The sequence below is a fragment of the Stegostoma tigrinum genome, chromosome 6 (genome assembly GCF_030684315.1).
Source record: "Stegostoma tigrinum isolate sSteTig4 chromosome 6, sSteTig4.hap1, whole genome shotgun sequence".
Classification (NCBI taxonomy): domain Eukaryota; kingdom Metazoa; phylum Chordata; class Chondrichthyes; order Orectolobiformes; family Stegostomatidae; genus Stegostoma; species Stegostoma tigrinum.
Genome location: NC_081359.1, coordinates 89,239,585 through 89,258,428, shown reverse-complemented (window position 1 = coordinate 89,258,428; position 18,844 = coordinate 89,239,585). Strand labels below are relative to the sequence as shown.

The 18,844-nt window shown below is 40.2% G+C and overlaps 1 protein-coding gene across 6 annotated transcripts in view; it reads left to right on the top strand.

Moving 5' to 3' along the window:
- LOC125453489 (F-box-like/WD repeat-containing protein TBL1X) overlaps positions 1 to 18,844 on the top strand; it is a 362,600-nt gene that overhangs the window by 3,213 nt on the left and 340,543 nt on the right. Inside the window, exon 2 of one of the 6 annotated variants that reach the window (XM_059646753.1) lies at positions 9,665 to 9,776. The exons of the other annotated variants lie outside the window; for them this stretch is intronic. The gene's annotated coding sequence lies outside the window, so the exon portion shown is untranslated. The remainder of the gene's footprint in view (positions 1 to 9,664; positions 9,777 to 18,844) is intronic. 6 annotated transcript variants of the gene reach the window in all.

The window sequence follows — 18,844 nt, the reverse complement described above, 5'->3', positions numbered from 1 at the left end:
TAGTCCAAAATAATTGGCTCATGGGTGTAGGTTTTTAACTTTCTGCCTGGGCATGAAACGGACCATTGATGACAATGGAGATTAATGTTATGTTGTTTCTATACTGCGGAAAATCCCAGGTGTCAATTTTACATTGGGTGACGCAAGTTTTATTCTCAGTTCACCCCATGTGCTTGCTGATCTACATTTGCTCCCATCCATCAATATGTTGACTTTAAAAGTTTTATCCATGTTTTCAGGTCTACTCCTGACTTCATATCCTCTGTGCCTCTGTAATATCCTCCTCCAGCACCACAAGCCTCTTGAGTTACCTGTGTTGCTCTAATTCTGGTCTCCTGAGCATCCTTGATTTTAGCTACCCCACATTTTTGGCTAAACTCTGTCATATCAGCTTACACCTTTGTACCTTTACAACTGTCTTTCGTCTTTTAAGGCACTCTTCAAAACCTATCAGTTCGAGCAACATTTGTTGACATTTTCTTTTGTGGGTTGGTGTCATATTTTTCCAGCCCAGTGACTACAAATGAGAGCGCCTCTTGTTTGTGTTCAAATTCCTAGTGGCCTTGATTCTTTCTATCTTTGTAACCTTCTCCAAACTTCCATGAACATTGCAATTTTCCAATTCTGGCCTCTTATAGGGAAGCTAGGGAAGTGATTGCTGGGGCCCTTGCTGAGATATTTGTAACATTGATAGCCACAGGTGAGGTGCTGGAAGACTGGAGGTTGGCTAACATGGTGCCACCATCTAAGAAAGGTGGTAAGGAACAGCTCGGGAGCTATAGACCGGTGAGCCTGACATCGATTGTGGGCATTCTGAGAGACAGTATTTGGAAACGCAAAGACTGATTAGGGATAGTCAATATGACTTTGTGCATGAGAAATTGTGTTTCATGAACTTGATTGAGTTCTTTGAAGAAGTAACAAAGAGAATTGAGGACAGAGTGGTGGATGTGATCTACACCTTCAATAAGGTGTTTGACAAGGTTCCTCATGGTAAACTGGTTAGCAAGGACAGATCACATGGACAGCGGGAGAATTATCAGAACTGGCTCGAAGGTAGAAAACAGAGGGTGGTGGTAGAGGGAACAGGGCGCAGAGCTGGATGAACACAGCAGGCCAAGCGGCATCAGAGGAGCAGGAAAGCTGACATTTTGGGTCTGGACCTTTCTTCAGAAATGGGGAAGGGAAAGAGGATTCTGTAATAAATAGAGAGGGGGAGGCGGATGGAACATGGATAAAGGAGCAGATAGGTGGGTGTTGCATTTCAGAATGGAGGCCTGTGACCAGCAGTGTGCCACAATGATCGGTGCTGGGTCCACTGCTTTTCATCATTTATAGACATGATTTGGATGTGCACATAGGAGCTACGGTTAGTAAGTTTGCAGATGACACCAGAATTGGAAATGTAGTGGATAGTGATGTAGGTTACCTCAGAGTACACGAGGATCTTGATCAGATGGGCCAATGGGCTGAGGTGTAGCAGATTCCGTTAAATTTAGATAAATTAGAGGTGCTGCATTTTTGGAAAGGCAAATGAGGGCAGGACTTTAACACTTAATGGTAAGGTCCTGGGGAGTGTTGCTGAACAAAGGGGTCTTGGAGTGCAGGTTCATAGTTCCTTGTAAGTGGAGTTGCAAGGAGGTAGGATAGTGAAGAAGGCGTTTGGTATGCTTGCCCTTATTGGTCAGTGCATTGAATATAGGAGTTGGAAGGTCATGTTGAAGCTGTACACGACATTGGTTAGGCCACTCTTTGGAATACTGTGTGTAATTGTGGCCTCCCTGCTATTGGAGGGATGTTGTGAAACTTGAAAGGGTTCAGAAAAGAATTACGAGGGTGTTGCAAGGGTTGGAGGGTTTGAGCTATAGGGAGACGTGGCATGGATTAGGACATTTTCCCTGGAGTGTCAGAGGCTTGGGGGTGACCTTTATAGAGATTTATAAAATCATGAGGAGCATGGATAGGGTAAATAGACAAGGTCTGTTCCCCAGGTTGGGTGAGTCCAAAACTAGATGGTGTAGGTTCAAGATAACAAAGTGTGATGCTGGATGAACACAGCAGGCCAAGCAGCATCTTTGTGCTCCTAAGATGCTGCTTGGCCTGCTGTGTTCATCCAGCTTCACACTTTGTTATCTTGGATTCTCCAGCATCTGCAATTCCCATTATCACTGGTGTAGGTTCAAGGTGAGAAGGGAAAGATTTACAAGGGACTCAAGGGGCAGCATTTTCACACAAAGGGTGGTGTGGGTACGGAATGAGCTGCCAAAGGAGGTGGTGGAGGCTGGTACGATCACAGCATTTGAAAGGAATCTAGATGGGTAAATGAAGAGCAAGTGTTTAGAGGGATATTGGCCAAATGCTGGCAAATGGGACTAGTTTTATAACGGATATCTGGTTGGCATGGAACGAAGCGTCAGTTTCTGTGCAGTATATCTCTATGACTATATATTTCTATACAGCTCTGTGGAGTCATACAGCATGGAAACAGACCCTTCGGCCAACTGGTCTACGTTGATCATCTTCCCAAACTAAACTAGTCCCGCTTGCCTGCGTTTTCTCCAAACATTCCTTATTCACGTATCTATCCAAATGTCTTTTAAATGTTCTACCTGCATCCACCACTTCCTGGGGTAGTTCATTCCACACTCTAACCACTCTGTGCTTTTAAAATAAAGAAAGTTACCTGTCATGTCCTTTTTAAAATTACCTCCTCTCACCTTAAAAATCTGTCCCATACCTTTGAATACCCTCACCATCGGGAAAAGGCCTTTGCTATGCACCTTATCTATGCCCCTAATAATTTATAAACCTCTGTAAGGTTACCCCTCAACTTGCTATGCTGCAGTGAAGCAAGTCCCAGCCTATGTTTTATGTCAAAATCTCCATTCCCAGCAACATTGTGGAAAGTCTTTTCTGAAAGCTGTCCAATTTAATAATTTCCCTCACGTAGCAGGTGATGAGAACTGCGCAGAGTACCAGAGGACATCTCACCAATGTCAATACAACCTCAACGTGATGTCCTGACTCATACACTCAGAAGGTCTGAGCAATGAAGGCAAGTGTGCTAAATGCCTTCTTCACCACCCTGTCTAGCTGTCACACAAATTTCAAACAATCATGTACCTGAACCTCTACGTTTTTCTGTTCTACAATACTACTCAGGTGCCTACCACTAATTGTACAGGTCCTGCCCCATTTTGTTTTACCAAAATGCAATCTTATTCATTTCCAATTTGTATCACCTCTCTGGTGGCTTTGCCTCTGGCAATCTAGGCCTCCAAGGTATGAAATTTCCATCCTAAACCTTTGTGCTTGTGTTGTGCCTTTAGGACCAAACCCTTTCAGTTTTACCATCTTAATATATCTCCTTGTGTGGCTCAGTTTCATATTTTGTCTGATGATATTGCTTCTACAAAGCACCTTTGAACATTTTATTACACAAAAGGTGCAATGTAAGTATTCACAGTGGAAGTTTTGTGACTGTAAAATTGTCGTGAAGACTCAATGGGTAAATATGCTTTTCAGTTTTGAGTCTTACTTCCATGATGTACAGAGTAGGAAGCCCAACTTCAGGGACATTATACAGAAAGTAATTTCATATTTATTTAAATATGTTCAGTGCTTGGCATTTACATTGTTGCTGCAGAATGCAGTAAACATGTTACAGCTTGTAAATGTATAACTTCACAAATGTGACATTGCTCCAAATCAGTAGGTCTAGTCACAGGCACTTTTAGGAACAGGAAAAGGACAGCTGACCGAGTAAACCCATACAGATGTAACAGATGTCAACCCTATGTTCTTGCCTTCTTTACAAAGTCACAATGCAAGCACTCGTATTGAGTTCTTCTTTTTGCTATTTTAATGAAGGTGTTAACCTGAGTTAATGTATCCATTAAAATTGTGCAGAGAAATTTGACACATCTGCTAAAAGTCTCTATGATAACTTTGCTGAGACTCGTTTCCCCACACATATCCTTTTCATCATGCCTGTCTCCAGAAATTTATGTCTGGAGGACCTTATTTAGGTTATGTATTTCAATCACCTTGACTAGTGACATATTCCACGTATTCGGCACTCCCCTTGTGAATGGATTCTGCCTGAAGTTTCTATTAACTTTTAATTTTAAAATTTATAACTCCCAATCTTTGGATCCTTTTCAGTGTAAACAAATCATCCACTTCAGCGCTAGTAAGCTCATGGATAATTTTGATTGTCTAATAGATATTCTGATGAAACAGCCATTGGATTCTTAAGTAAACCCTTACTGCTTAGCCTTCTGAGACCTGGCATCAGCTCTCTTGATCCGTGCTACGAGTTGTCAAATGTAATAACCGTAACCCTTGTATTTCTTCCTCTGCTTAACACTAGCCAGGTGTAATGTAGCTGAAGTGTGCTGTGTGTCCTGGCCTGTCAGTATACTCATTCCATCAGTTGACTCTTCTGTATAGATGGTTTATACACATATTGCAGGCTAATCTCCTTGCATAGCCTTGCACACAGGTATGGCCTGCAAGCATAAGAGATTAACCTGAAGATACTGAAAAAGCAGGTTTTATACATCTGCTTGGGCTCTCTTTTGTTGACAGCTTTTTTTATTCATTAATGGGAGGAGGACATCACTGGCTATGCAGCATTTATTTCCCATCCCTAATTGCCCAGAGGGCAGTTCAGAGTCAGCCACACATTGCTGTGGGTCTGGAGTCACATGTAGGCCAGACCAGGTAAGGATAGCAGTTTCCTTCCCCAAAGGACATTAGTGAACCAGATGGGTTTTTCCTCGACAATCAACAATGGATTCATGGTCATTATTAAATTCTTAATTCCAGATATTTGTATAGAATTCAAATTCCACCATCTGCCGTAGTGGGATTTGAACCCAGGTTCCCAGAATGTTATCCAGGTCTCTGGATTAACAGCCCAGCGGTTATACCACGAGGCCATTGCCTCCCCTTAGCTTTGCTAACACTGTCTGATCAGAAGGTCTTGGGTCCAAGGCCAGTTGTCTTCCTATATTCTTGGAGCCTACCCAAGAGGAAATTGATATGAGAGAGTTTGGATACCTCTTGTTCTGCCTCATTGTCAAGTCTATACTAGTCTTGACTTTGCTTCTGTTATAGTTGAATACCGTGATTGTTCTGTTGGGGAAAACTCAGTAATTTATTGACAACTCAATCTGGATTAAGTTTTTTTTCCATTGTTTTCATATTTCTGTTCAACATTTTCACTTTTTATTCTTTGATCTTTCGAAGTGGCTATGAGAGACTGAGTAATGGCCAACTAGGTTTAAAAGTGTTGCGACTTTTTAAAACCATTTGTGGAGAAGAGAAGATCTGCGATTAAATCCATTCATCATGACTGGGTTTATGATTAGCACACAATGCATAGAAAAATCCTGCCCCTTTACCCCCAACAGCTGCAAATTTCACAAGTGTTTGTAAGTACATTTGACAACAATGTATCTTTTGGACTGAACCATGCTTCCTTTCTGTAGAGTAGCTGGGGGTGTTTTAAAACAGTGTGCATTATTTAAATTAAGACTACTGATGTGGCTTTTAAAAAGTAGTGTGACCCAAAGATGTTGGAGCTACGGGTGTCACGTATATGGAAGCTGTTTAAAAATTGCAGTTCTTAATATGGTCTGAATGACGAAATAATGACTATGGTTCTGTTGATGTTAATACTGATTTTACATTGCAGTTGTTGATATTCCAAGTTGATGTGCCATCTGATACTGCCAGTGTCAGTGAATTGTTTACATGTACTACCTAGCCATAGATAAGAGATTGTGATGTAAGTTTGCAATGTGACTGTCGACCCTCTACTAACATATAAGCAATTGTTAAGAATGCACTGCATTCCGATAGTATTTTGTGATTTTTCAATAAACTACCATTGACTCTCCAATGTGGTTTCAAATAAAGGAATGGTGAATCTTCCAATTGTTATTTTGCCAGACATAGGGCAGATATAAGTACATTTTTTGGCTTTCGTTTTTTGCTTAAAATTAACCTGATTCTTAGTCTGTAAGATTATATGAGCAGAATCAGGCCATTCAACAGATGAGTGTGCTCTGCTATTCGAATATGGCTGATATGTTCCTAATCCCATTCTCCTACTTTTGTAACCCTTGATCCTCTCGCTAATCAAGAACGTATCTATTTCTGTCTTAAGTGCACTCAGTGACTTGGCCTCCACAGGCCTCTGTGGCAGCAATTTCCACAGATTACTAAAGGATTCCATAGAAATTCCTCCTCTTCAGTGTTTCTTTTCTATTCATTTGTGGGTTGTGAGTGTCACAGGCTGTCCAGCATTTCTTGCCCATCCTGAGTTGCCCTAGAGAAGATGGTGATGAGCTGCTTTCTTGAACGTCCACCAGCTGTAGGTTGACCCACAGTGCCATTAGGTTGGGAATTCCATGATTTTGACCCAGTGATATATTTTCAAGTCAGGATGGTGAGTAGCTTGGAGGGGAACTTGGAAATGGTGGCATCCCCATATGTCAGCTGCCCTTGTTCTAGATGGAAGTGATTGTGGGTTTGGAAGTTGCAGTCTGAGATTCTTTGGTGAATTTTTGCAGTGCTTCTTGTGCTGCTACTGAGCGTCGGTGGTGGAGGGAGTGGATGCCTGTGGGTGTAGTGCCAGTCAGTCGGCTGCTTTGTCCTGGATGTTGTCAAGCTCCTTGAGTGTTGTTGGGGCTGCACTCATCTAGGCAAGTGGGGAGTATTCCATCACACTCCTGACATGTGCCTTGTAGATGGCAGGCAGACTTTGAGGAGTCAGGAAGTGAGTTATTCGTCGTAGTATTCCCAGCTTCTGACCTGCTCTTGTAGCCACTGTGTTAATGTAGTGAGTCCAGTTGAGTTTCTGGTCACTGGTAACCTTCAGGTGAAGATTGAAATTTTGTAAACAGACTTTAAAACTTCAAGGGTAAAGCATGTGGAGTATTTATCTTGGAATGAAATTACTGCAAAAATATGAAGATTTTCAGCGTCAAAGAGAATTTGGTAGTATTTATAATTTAGTACCCGCTAGAAGGACGGTTATGTTCATTCAACAGTGTAACTTTCTCAAGAGTTTTTTATGTACATTGTGGAGGTTAACATTAATTCAGGGATTTCAAATTGATTTTCACATGTAAGGCCTTCAGTGCACCATGTGGAGGAGTGATAGAATTACTGACAGGAATTTCTGGAATTCCACGTGTAACTGCACATGTGTGATCACCAGAAAATAAAATTTTAGGCATCTTTGACATGGACATAACCATAAAACCAAGGTCATAAGATTCTGAGAGGATTTGAAAGAGTAATGGGACATAAGGGAACCTGGAACTTCAGAATAGGAGGAAGCCATTTGATCCTTTTGAGCCAGTTCTGTCATTCAATAAGACCTGGTTGCGGCCTCAATTCAGGTGGATGGTGTGAGCCTTTATCCAGGGAGCCTGGAACTAAGTAGCATAGCTTCAGAATCGGGGTCGGCCATTTATAACGGAGTTAAAAAATTTCTTCACTTAGAATGTGAATCTTTGGAATTCTCTATTCCCAAAGGCACTGGACGCTTGGTCATTAAGGCTGAGATTGATAGATTTTGGACAGTAATAAATCAAAGATTGCGGGAACCGCATGGGAAAGGGAAATTAAGATCAGCTGTAAACCTAATAAATATCACAGCATTGTACACCCAAGGTTCCATGACTTACTTCTCTTCCTTATGTTCTTAGCATCATTTTTGAAGCACAGTTTTACGTTAAAAATTTTGCTGCTTTTTTAGTATATTTGTTCTATAATCCTGATGGTAACTACATTTTAATCTTTCTTAATAATGCACAGCAGATCTATTGTTTATGTTCATAACCTGTTAAAAGGCCAAACAACGATAAAACACAATTGAAGGTATGTCAGTCTGTGTTTTCAAGAGCTATAATGGATATCTTCTATTATAAACTATGAACTAATTAAGCTTTGGAAACTCATTCATCTATGTGTAATTGTGGAGAGATTATTTTTTTTTATTAAGTCTATCTGTGTGCAGGGCTTTTTAAAATTTCTTTGGCATCTAACCTGTTTTGCAATATTAAAATCTGTTAATTTCTTTCATCTTTACAATTGAGAGACAGACCTACAGGCCATTTTGTCCCAGTATTATTGTCTAGTTCTCATTTGACCTCAGGATGCTGGAGTCTCAACGTAGCAACAGAGGTGAAATTTACATTTTAAATTGAAAAATAGTTCTTTTCTGGGGATTTTGATTTATCAATGTTTCTTTGCCCGCATGCAAACTAAAACCTTAAATTGAGTAATCCAGCGTAGAACTATATGTTCTAGTTGATGAAACAGGCTTTATATCAAAAGTTGAGTGTGACTTGGTATGCAAACACCTTGTCAGTTGAATTCATATTGAGGATTTAATTGGGATTTAATATCCATAACCAGGGACAATTTAGCTATTCCCTAAATAAAGTGTAATTTGACTTACTTAAAATTTACATGTTTTTCCTGGTAGCTCATTAATTCAGTGAGTATACAAATTGAGTTGTTGACAGCAGAGGAAATGTTGAATCACACTGCTAAGAAATGCGTAATCCACAAAAATTGAGTTGAAGTGAATGCATTGTTTTAGTTATAATGCAGGCGGAATTGACATTATACTCGAGATGCAAATGTGGAAACTGAAATAATTTTCACAAACGTTCCATCACTTAAAGTTGCAAGAATCCTATTCCATAGTCATAAGAAGGTCATGAACTGAACCATCAGCTCTGTTGTCTTACCTCGTTGGAGATCACAGAGATCAGTAGATTTTTGATTAGGGGAATTAAAGGATGTAGGAGCTTGGAGTTAAATAAAGGTTAGCCATGATCATATTGAATGGGAGAACAGGCTCGAAGGGCTGACTAGCCAACTGTGTTCCTATTTCTAATGTTCTTAGACTGACTTACTTCATGCTTCCAGTATTTTCTGTTTTAATTTTAATTTGATTTTTCAAACATCTGTAGTTTGCTTTATGCCCACTAAAAATATGCTTTCTAATGGCAAATGACCAATGGCCTGTGCCTTTGTCCCCTCAGGAACATCAACACAATGCACGTCGGTATGGCTAGCTCTCCTCCCTTCAGTGGTCCACTTTATAGTCCTGGATTATTGCTATAATTTTGTAATAAGTCTTCCTGTCACACAATGCTGGTCTGCTTGAAAAAAATTGTCTGCCAGAATGATTGTAGGTAATGTAAGATGTCAGTCTTGTTTGTCATGCTTTAATGGGAAGTCCCAAAAAGATAAACCAAGTAAAACTGCTGGTGTTTTAATAGTTTCTGAATTCAGTTGGCATCACTACTCTTGCTTTATCAACATCCCAGTCATTTTGATGTAACATTAGCAAATAACATAATCCCTGCTATTCTTTGTGACCATTCTCTAAATTCTTTCCCTCTTTGGGCACTAATTATGATGTTGAAATCAATGAGAGATTCTTCTTCATTATTTTGATCAATGTGTTATATATACAGTGTAAAAACATACTTTATATTGCTGATCTTGGCATTGTCTTTTCCAAGTTTTCCTATTTCTTGAGAACATAGACATCCATGGTACAGTGTTCTATTATAAGACATTGTTCAGGAGTAAGATGTTCAAATAATGATGATTATTTCATTGATTCTAGTGCTGATGTGCATGACCTCACTGTCTTCGAGCATTGTTCTGTAGCTGTTAATGAAGTAATTCATGACAGGAAGGGCTCTACCAAGTCAAACCCAAGTTTGGTGACCAAACAGGTAGGTGAGACTAAACCAGTTGATGTGGTGTATATGGATTTCAGCAAGGCGTTCGATAAGGTTCCCCACAATAGGCTATTGTACACAATGCGGAGGAATGGAATTGTGGGAGATATAGCAGTTTGGATCGGAAATTGGCTTGCTGAAAGAATACAGGGGGTGATAGTTGATGGGAAATGTTCATCCTGGAGACCAGTTACTAGTGGTGTACCGCAAGGGTCGGTGTTGGGTCCACTGCTGTTTGTCATTTTTATAAATGACCTGGATGAGGGCTTAGAAGGATGGGTTAGTAAATTTGCAGACGACAGTAAGGTCGGTGGAGTTGTGGATCGTGACAAAGGATGCTGTAGGTTGCAGAGAGACATAGACAAGCTGCAGAGCTGGGCTGAGAGGTGGAAAATGGAGTTTAATGCAGACAAGTGTGAGGTGATGCACTTTGGTAGGAGTAACTGGAAGGCAAAATACAGGGCTAATGGTAAGATTCTTAGTAGTGTAGATGAGCAGAGAGATCTCGGTGTCCATGTACACAGATCCTTGAAAGTTGCCACCCAGGTTGACAGGACTGTTAAGAAGGCATACAGTGTTTTAGCTTTTATTAATAGAAGGTTCTTCCGGAACCAAGAGGTTATGGTGAAGCTGTACAAAACTCTGGTGCGGCCGCACTTGGAGTATTGTGTACAGTTCTGGTCACCGCATTATAAGAAGGATGTGGAAGCTTTGGAAAGGGTGCAGAAGAGATTTACTAGGATGTTGCCTGGTATGGAGGGAAGGTCCTACGAGGAAAGGCTGAGGGACTTGAGGCTGTTTTCGTTAGAGAAGAAGGTTGAGAGGTGACTTAATTGAAACATATGAAATAATCAGGAGGATAGATAGGGTGGATAGGGAGAGCCTTTTTCCTAGGATGGTGACGGCGAGCATGAGGGGGCATAGCTTTAAGTTGAGGGGTGAAAGATATGGGACAGATGCCAGAGGTAGTTTCTTTACTCAGAGAGTAGTAAGGGAATGGAACGCTTTGCCTGCAATGGTAGTAGGTTTGCCAACTTTAGGTACATTAAGTCGTCATTGGATAAGCATATGGACGTACATGGAATAGTGTAGGTTAAATGGGCTTGAGATCGGTATGACAGGTCAGCACAACATCGAGGGCCGAAGGGCCTGTACTGTGCTGTAATGTTCTATGTTCTAAAAATGTTCTATATTCTCTTGACTGTCTTCCTGCCAGAGTTCGGGGAGGGCAGAAATTGAATCTCATGTAGAATCTCATACTCTGGGGAAAATGCAGCAATTGATGAGCTTCCGAGGAATGTATATTGTGACTAAACCTGACTGATTACCTGAATAGGTCAAAACATTATGATAGGAGCAGGATAATGCTATTCAGCCCTTCGAGCCTAAGCAGCCATTCTGGATCATGGTTGTTACATGTCTTAACTCCATTTACAAGCATTTGAACACTATCCCTTGATATTCTTTAAGAATTAATAAAGAACCAAGAACAAAAAAAATTACAGCACAGGAACAGGTCCTTCGGTCCTCCAAGTCTGTGCCGATCCAGATCCTCTATCTAAACCTATTTCATATTTTCCTATTGCCTATTTTCCAAGGATTTGTATCCCTCTGCTCCCTGCCCATTCATGTATCTGTCTAGATACATCTTAAATGACGCTATCGTGCCCTCCTCTACCACTGCCGCTGACATTGCATTCCAGGCACCCATCACCCTCTGCGTAAAGAACTTTCCATGCATGTCTCCCTTAAGCTTTTCCCCTCTCACCTTGAAATCATGACTGCTAGTAATTGAGTCCCCCACTCTGGGGGGAAAAAGCTTCCTGCTGTCCACCCTGTCTATATCACTCGTGATTTTAAAGACCTCAATCAGGTCCCCCCTTAACCTCCAGCTTTCTAATGTAAATAATCCCAATCTACTCAACCTCTCTTCATAGCTAGTGCCCTCCATATCAAGCAACATCCTGCTCGACCTCCACTGCACGCTCTCCAAAGCATCCACATCCTTCTGATAATGTGGCGACCAGAACTGTACACAGTACAGTAGAAGGCATGTCGATTTCACAATCATAAATTTAAATTAGCCTGCCACCAACGGTAAGAAAGTTCAAGGTTGCCACCACTGTTTGTGAGAAGAAAGTGCCTCTTAAAATGTGGGCTGTTATCTGAGGGACTGGAGAAATCCATACAGTATAAATGCATACCTGAAAACTATTGTGGGCGAATTCATTCTGGCTGCTTACTCATTATTCCACTTGTGCAGGTGGAAGTGATGAATTTTCTGTAACTTAAACTGCTACTGTTCATCAATGGAAGCATTTGCAGAGTTACGCTTAATATTTATTGCATGAAATATATTTTTCGGTATTCTTCAGGTACAATTTAAGCATAAATGTCAACAGAGAAGTTGCAGGAGCTCTTAACCAAAAAACGTTCCTTTATGTGTAAAGTAAGAGGCTTTGTTTGTAACAGACCTTCATAAGGCTGATAGTTTAAAAATGCAAAACTTAGATTTACATAGCAATTTTCACATTCTCAATATGCCAACAGCTTGAATTTATGCGATGCATAAAATGTCACAAGGCACTTCATAGGATAACTGTGACACAAGATTTGCAGACTTATATAAGGTGATATTAAGCAAATGACCAAAAGCTTTGTTTAAGAAAAAGCTTAACAGAGCGGTGGGAATTCCAGAGCTTTAGGACCTTGGCATGGCCACCAGTGGTAGAATGATTAATATTGAAGATGCCCAAGTGGATTGAATTAAGACTGCAGATAATAGTGTATATGGCTGGTGGAGATAAGAGGCAAGGGATGCACTGGAGTGATTTGAAAGCAAGGATCAGAATATTGAAATTGAGATATTTCTTAACCCAGAGCCAACGTAGGTCAGAGAGCACAGGAATGATGGGTGAACAGAATTGGGTACAATTTATGACAAAGGCAACAAAAAGCTAGATGACTGCAAGTTTATGAAGGGTAGAAAAGAGAAATTGATCAGAAATGCATTGAAATAGTCTTGACAGCAGGTTACAAAGACAATTTTGAGTGTGTCTTATTAGCATTCAAATCAGGAGCAGGAGTAAGCCACTCAGCTCCATGAGCTTGCTCTGCCATTTGTTAGTATTACTGATAATCTAATTGTAACCTCAAATCAGAGTTCCTGGCTACCTTTGATAACCTTTCACCCACTTACTTAAAAGAATCTGCCTACTTCTGCCCTAAAAATATTTAAGGACTGGGCTTCCATCACCTTTTAGAAGAGTTCCAAAGACCTCAAAACCCTCTGATAGAAAAAGAAGTCCTGTCATCTCTCTCTATTTTTAAGCAGATGACCCCTGACGTTTGAACAGTGACATCTAGTTCTAGATTCCTCCAGAAGAGGAATCATCCTCATCACATCTACCCTCGGAAAGACTTATCGAGACCTTCTGTGTTCCAATCAAGTCACCTGTCATCCGTCTAAATTCCAGATACAAGCCAAGCTTGTGCAACCTACCTTGACTATTCCAGGTATTAGTCTAGTAAACCTTTTCTGGACTGCCTCCAATATATTTACTTCTATTCTTAAACAAGCTGCCAAGACTGCATACAGTACTCCACATTTGGTCTCACCAGAGCCCTATACAACTAGCTTAATTTTACATTCAATCTCCCTAGCAAAAATGATAACATTCTATTAGCTTTGCTAATTAATTGCTATACTTTTTGCAGTTCACGCGTAAGGATATCCAGATCCCTCTGCTGATGAGCCGAGATATGGACAATGTTACAGAGGTGAAACTAGACAACTTTGACACATAAATATGGTCGGAAACTCATCCTGAGATGTAATCTATACATATGGCTGTGAATAGTCTAGTTCAACGTTGTTACAAGGGAGGGATAAAATCACTGGCTGGGGAATAGAGTGTTGATAAATATGTGAACTGAAGACAAAGACAGTATAGTCTTCCAGTACTTATTTGGAGGAAATTTCTGCTCGCCCAGTACTAGATGTTGGACAAACAGATTGATAGTTTAGAATCAGTGGAGTGTCTGAGAAAGGTGGTGGTGAGGTCGACCTGGATGTTGTCAGCGTGTGTGGAAACTGACTCGTGTTTTTAAATAATATCACCAAGGGCCGCTTTGCAGATGAGTAATGGGAGTGGATAAGTACATGGGTTACTGCAGATATCAAGGGCACTGGCATGAAAGTGAGAAGCTAAGGTAATTCAGAACTAGTGAATGACTTTGAAGTGTTGTAAGGTTGGGAATGTGGTGGCTATTAGCTGGACAGCTCATTCTAGCAACACCAGTGATTGACCAAGTAAAATGATTATTGATCATGATTTGAGGGATACATTTTCACCAGGCTATTGAAGATAATACACTTGCTGTTCTTCAGTCTAGTGCTACAGGCTCATATGCCAGTTTGAAAAAATAGATGACATTGAGGTTTAATGTTTTACCTCAAAGATGACACCTACGACAGTGCAACATTCAGTCAGTATTGCGCTAGAGCATTAGACTTGAATTATGTGCTTGATGTTCTAATAATAGTAAGAGTGCAAGAAAGAATTTGAGATGGACACTTGATGATATTATCAGCTGATTTGGAGTATTGTACACTCATGAAGTCTTCAACCTGCCAGTTATATTTGTTTGAGCAGTTACTTCCAAGCTTTTAAAATGGCACGGTCTGGTGAAACTGATTTAACTAGAAGTATCTAGAAAATTTTTTTTGTTAACTAAATATCATGTGCAGAAAAACAATTTACACAATAGTCATTATTATGAAGCAGTTCATGAAAATTTTTGCATAGTTTTAACATTTTTCCATAAGCAAAGACCTGCCTGATATAATGTAATACAGTTTAGCACAGGAACAGGCCCTTCGATCTGCCATGCCTGCATGGATTCCCAGTCCTTATTTAGACCACTACAAATTGTCCATGTTCAGTTTCTATACCCTCTGTCTCCCATTCTTGTGCCTGTCAAGATACACTTTAAACTTTGCTAACCTGCCTGCTACCACCACCTCCACTGGTGTTCCAGATACCCACCACCACTGTGTGAAAAATTCTCCCCACATTTCTTCCCTAAACTTTCCCCCTTTCACCTTGAATCTGTGCTCTCTTGTAGTTGACCTTTCCACCCTGGGGAAAAAGCCTCTGATCCACTCAAACCATGCCTCTCATAATTTTGTAGACCTTTTATTATGTGGTCCGTCAGCCTCTGTCTTTCCAGTGAAAACAATCTAAGTTTTTCCAACCTCTCCTCATAACTAAAATCCTCCAGACGAGGCAACATCCTGGTGAACCTTCTCTGCACCTTCTGCAAAGCATCCACATCCTACTGGTAGTACGGCGACCAGAATGGCACGCAATATTCCAAATGTAGCTGAGCTAAAGTTTTGTACAGCTGTAACATAACTTGCCACCTTTTATATTCGATGACCAGGCTGATGAAGGCAAGCTTGTTGTATGCTTTCTTGACTACCTTATCCACATGTGTTGCTGCTTTCAGAGATCTGTGGACCTGTATGGCCAGATCCTTCTGTATGTCAATGGTCCTTTTAGTTCTGTCATTTATTATATAATTAACACCTGAATTTGATCTTCCAAAATGCATTATCTCACATTTGTTTGGATTAAACTGCATCTGCCATTTCTTTGCCCAAATCTGCAATCTATCTGTATCCCACTGTATCCTTTGACAATCTCCTCACGAGCTGCAATTCGCCCAGATTTGTTGTCAAATGCAAACTTACTACGTACACTACCTACATTTTCCTCCTGATCATTGCTGTATATTACAAATGACAAAGGTCCTAGCATTGATCCTTGCGGAACACCACTAGTTACTGATCCCCATTTTGAAAAGCACCCTTCCACCACTACTCTCTGTTGCCTGTGACCAACACAAGTTTATATTCCTCTAGCCAGCTCACTCCAGATCCCAAGAGACTACTTTTTGTACCAGTCTGCAAAGAGGGACCTCATTAAATGCCTTACTAAAGTCCATGTAGATAACATCTACTGCCTTTCTGTCATCAATCATTCATGTAATCTTTTCAAAAAAACTTGGCAGGTGTAATTATTTTCACATAAGGGACTCCTTTGTAGAATTTTGTATTGGCTTCTTTGAGGTAAGCTAGTTCACTATGGATTCTGTCCAATAAAATTTGAGATGTAAGATCTGCAAGAGCACGTACTTCTGCCAAGCTGTAGTTTTGAACTCTTCTTCTTTGCATATCAATCGGCAGGAAGAAGTATTTACTGTAAAGATGTGTAATTTGCAGTATTACTGTAACCATTGTTCATCAACAGTAGGAGGCGGTAAGGACAGACTTATCACTAAATTAATCATGTAATTGGCAAGCAGAAGCAAGCAAATTGACTTGTGGAAATGCTGCTTGGGACTGTCAGACCTATATTGTTGGAGCATGCCTACATTGTCTCTTTTTGCACCACTGTTTTTTGTATGTAGTTCAAGAGCCAGCTGGAAATAATTTATAAAAATTGTAGTCCTTGTTTAAAATCAACTATGTGAATGTGCCTGACACAATTTTTTTTAATATAAACTACACACTACATTAGTGGGTAGGACTGTCACAGTTCCAAAAAAGATATAAATATCTCTGAAATAACAAAGTGGACGAAGCTCGGCTCATCAAATTAAATCTCAATGATACAATCGAAAGATGATTAATGAAGTCAGGTGTAGTACCCGTTTTTTAGCAAAGCATGCCTTTCCTATTGGCCTATGACCTGAGATAGCAGAAAACAAATAAATGGGCTGTTCTGATTGCTTCGCCAGTTAGTTAGCAAGTGGTTTTTCCTGCTGCCTAGTTTTGTTTTGTGGTCAGTGTTGAATTGGATGATGTAGCTAGAATGGTTTGCCAATTGCTCCCATCATTAAAGAGGAGGAGAAAATGTCTAGGATTGTACTTCTGAATGCTAGCCTAATGGAAGTGCACATCTAGGGACATTGGATAAATACAGAAAAAGGTTTGATTCATTCACTGTCAATCTAATGTACTTCTCAGATTCAGGTGTCTGATGAAGAATGTGTATCTGAATGTGTTTCCTGAGGTTAAGGTGCGTACAAGAGAACCTGGCCCTACTGATGAGCTATCATCTGCTGGATGACAGAAGAAGGTAATAGAATAATTGATGGAAAAAGGAAGAAACTGGAAGTTCAGAAATTTAAACGTTTGAACAATAGAGCAAGAGCCTCATTTGCAGTAAACAACACTGGTGCCTGGTTTAGACATGGAAAAATAATTACGATTTATATATTTTTTTTGCAGTGTGGGTGATGCTGAGTTGTTTGCACTTTTTGACCATCTCTAGTTGATGTGAGAACATGTTGGGCAGATGGTGGAACCTCTTGAACTGCTGTAATCAGGGTTATGAATTCCAAAGTTATTGACTCAACAATCATAATAATACAATAGTTGGGTTGTTGACAATAGGCTTTGTTGTGCTTTGCTACTGAGTGACTGGCTGGGTTGCTCCAGAGGATATTAATGGTCAACTATATCGTATGAGCCTGGAGCAAAATGTAGAACACTCTTATTTTAAAGGATTTGAGTGAAACTTGTGTTTTTTTAAGCCAATCTAGCGTCTTCATGGTTATTTTTCTGGTAATATCACATAAGCTAACAGATGACTTAAATTCAATTACTTCAAATCATTACCATAACTAAAGTCAGTGCTAAAAAGAGTTAGCTTTCTTATTTTTAATTGTCTAACTTGAAAAATGCTCAGTTATAGGGAAGTGCAGATTTGGACTTCTTTGCTTCTGTTTATTGCCTTAGTCCCAAGCAGGCTAAAATTGAGCTAATTTCCATTTACACATGTAAGTTTTCCAGAGGTGGAATTTTTTTCCTCCTGTAGCCTGGAGTGCATGGGCCATTTGTAATGCTTTTACTACGACCTCTGTTAAGGCAAACAAACTCGACAAAGATCAGGAAATGAATCAGGCACCTACTCCATTCATATGGCTCTGTTCTATGCCAGCCAAGTATGTTGGGTTTTTGTACTTGTATTTGGAGATCCCTCAATTCATCGTCACAGGGTTTTCTGAAGTGGACTGCAGTGGATTTGATGCTAAGTGTGGACTAGATTTTGTATATGTTTCTTTAAGAATTCAAATAATTTGTTTAGTTTATTTTGAGTTGGGAGATGATGATCTGTTAATCACCTGCTTGCAGGTCCATTTGCTTATCAGGCACATTATTTCTAGCAACATTAATAGTGTGGCTATCTATACGCAAAGTCTGTCTTTCAGCTGAGTTTGCCATCATTTTGTTGCATTTAAGCTTTGGTAAATTGTGTTGAGGCCTTTCTCTCAAAACATGGTCAATTGCTCATTAAATTCACAGACTGAAGAACCCTCAGTGAGGCAGATTTCAGCATTGAAATTAGCCCAAGATACACAGGACTCAGTTGGAAAGTTAGTAGTATAGGGGCTGGAGAAGCAGCAGGTATTTGATTACGTATGGTATATCCTGGTTAACACTCTCTAAGTTTACTGTGTGGGTCAGATCAGATATGCTGAATGTGATGTGCTGAGGTGAACAACAATTGTTTATAATTATTTCAGTCTTTACAGTGAAGGACATCAAAGGTATTCACAGAGGAAAAATGGGCAATAGAGGAGTCAGGAAATAAGACTGAAAGCCTGACTACAATATGGGTTGACATTTTAATGTGGGGGAGAAAGTCACAGGTGGGTTATGGTGTCAAAAAATAATACAACATGGAAGCACTCCCTTTAGCCAACTTGTCCATGCAAACCAGGTTTCCTAAACTCAACAACTCTCATTTTGCCTGAATTTGGCCCAAATTCCCCTCAATCTTTCCTATCCATGTATCTGTCCAAATGTCTTTTAAATTCTGTAATTGTACCTGCCTCTACCACGTTCTCTGGCAGCTTTTTCCATATATGCACCACCCTCTGTGTGAAAAAGTTGCCTCTCGGGTCCCTTTTAAATCTTTTCTCTCTTAGCTTAAACAAATGTCCTCTTGTTTTGGACTCCCTCCACTGGGGAAAAGACCTTGGCTATTTGC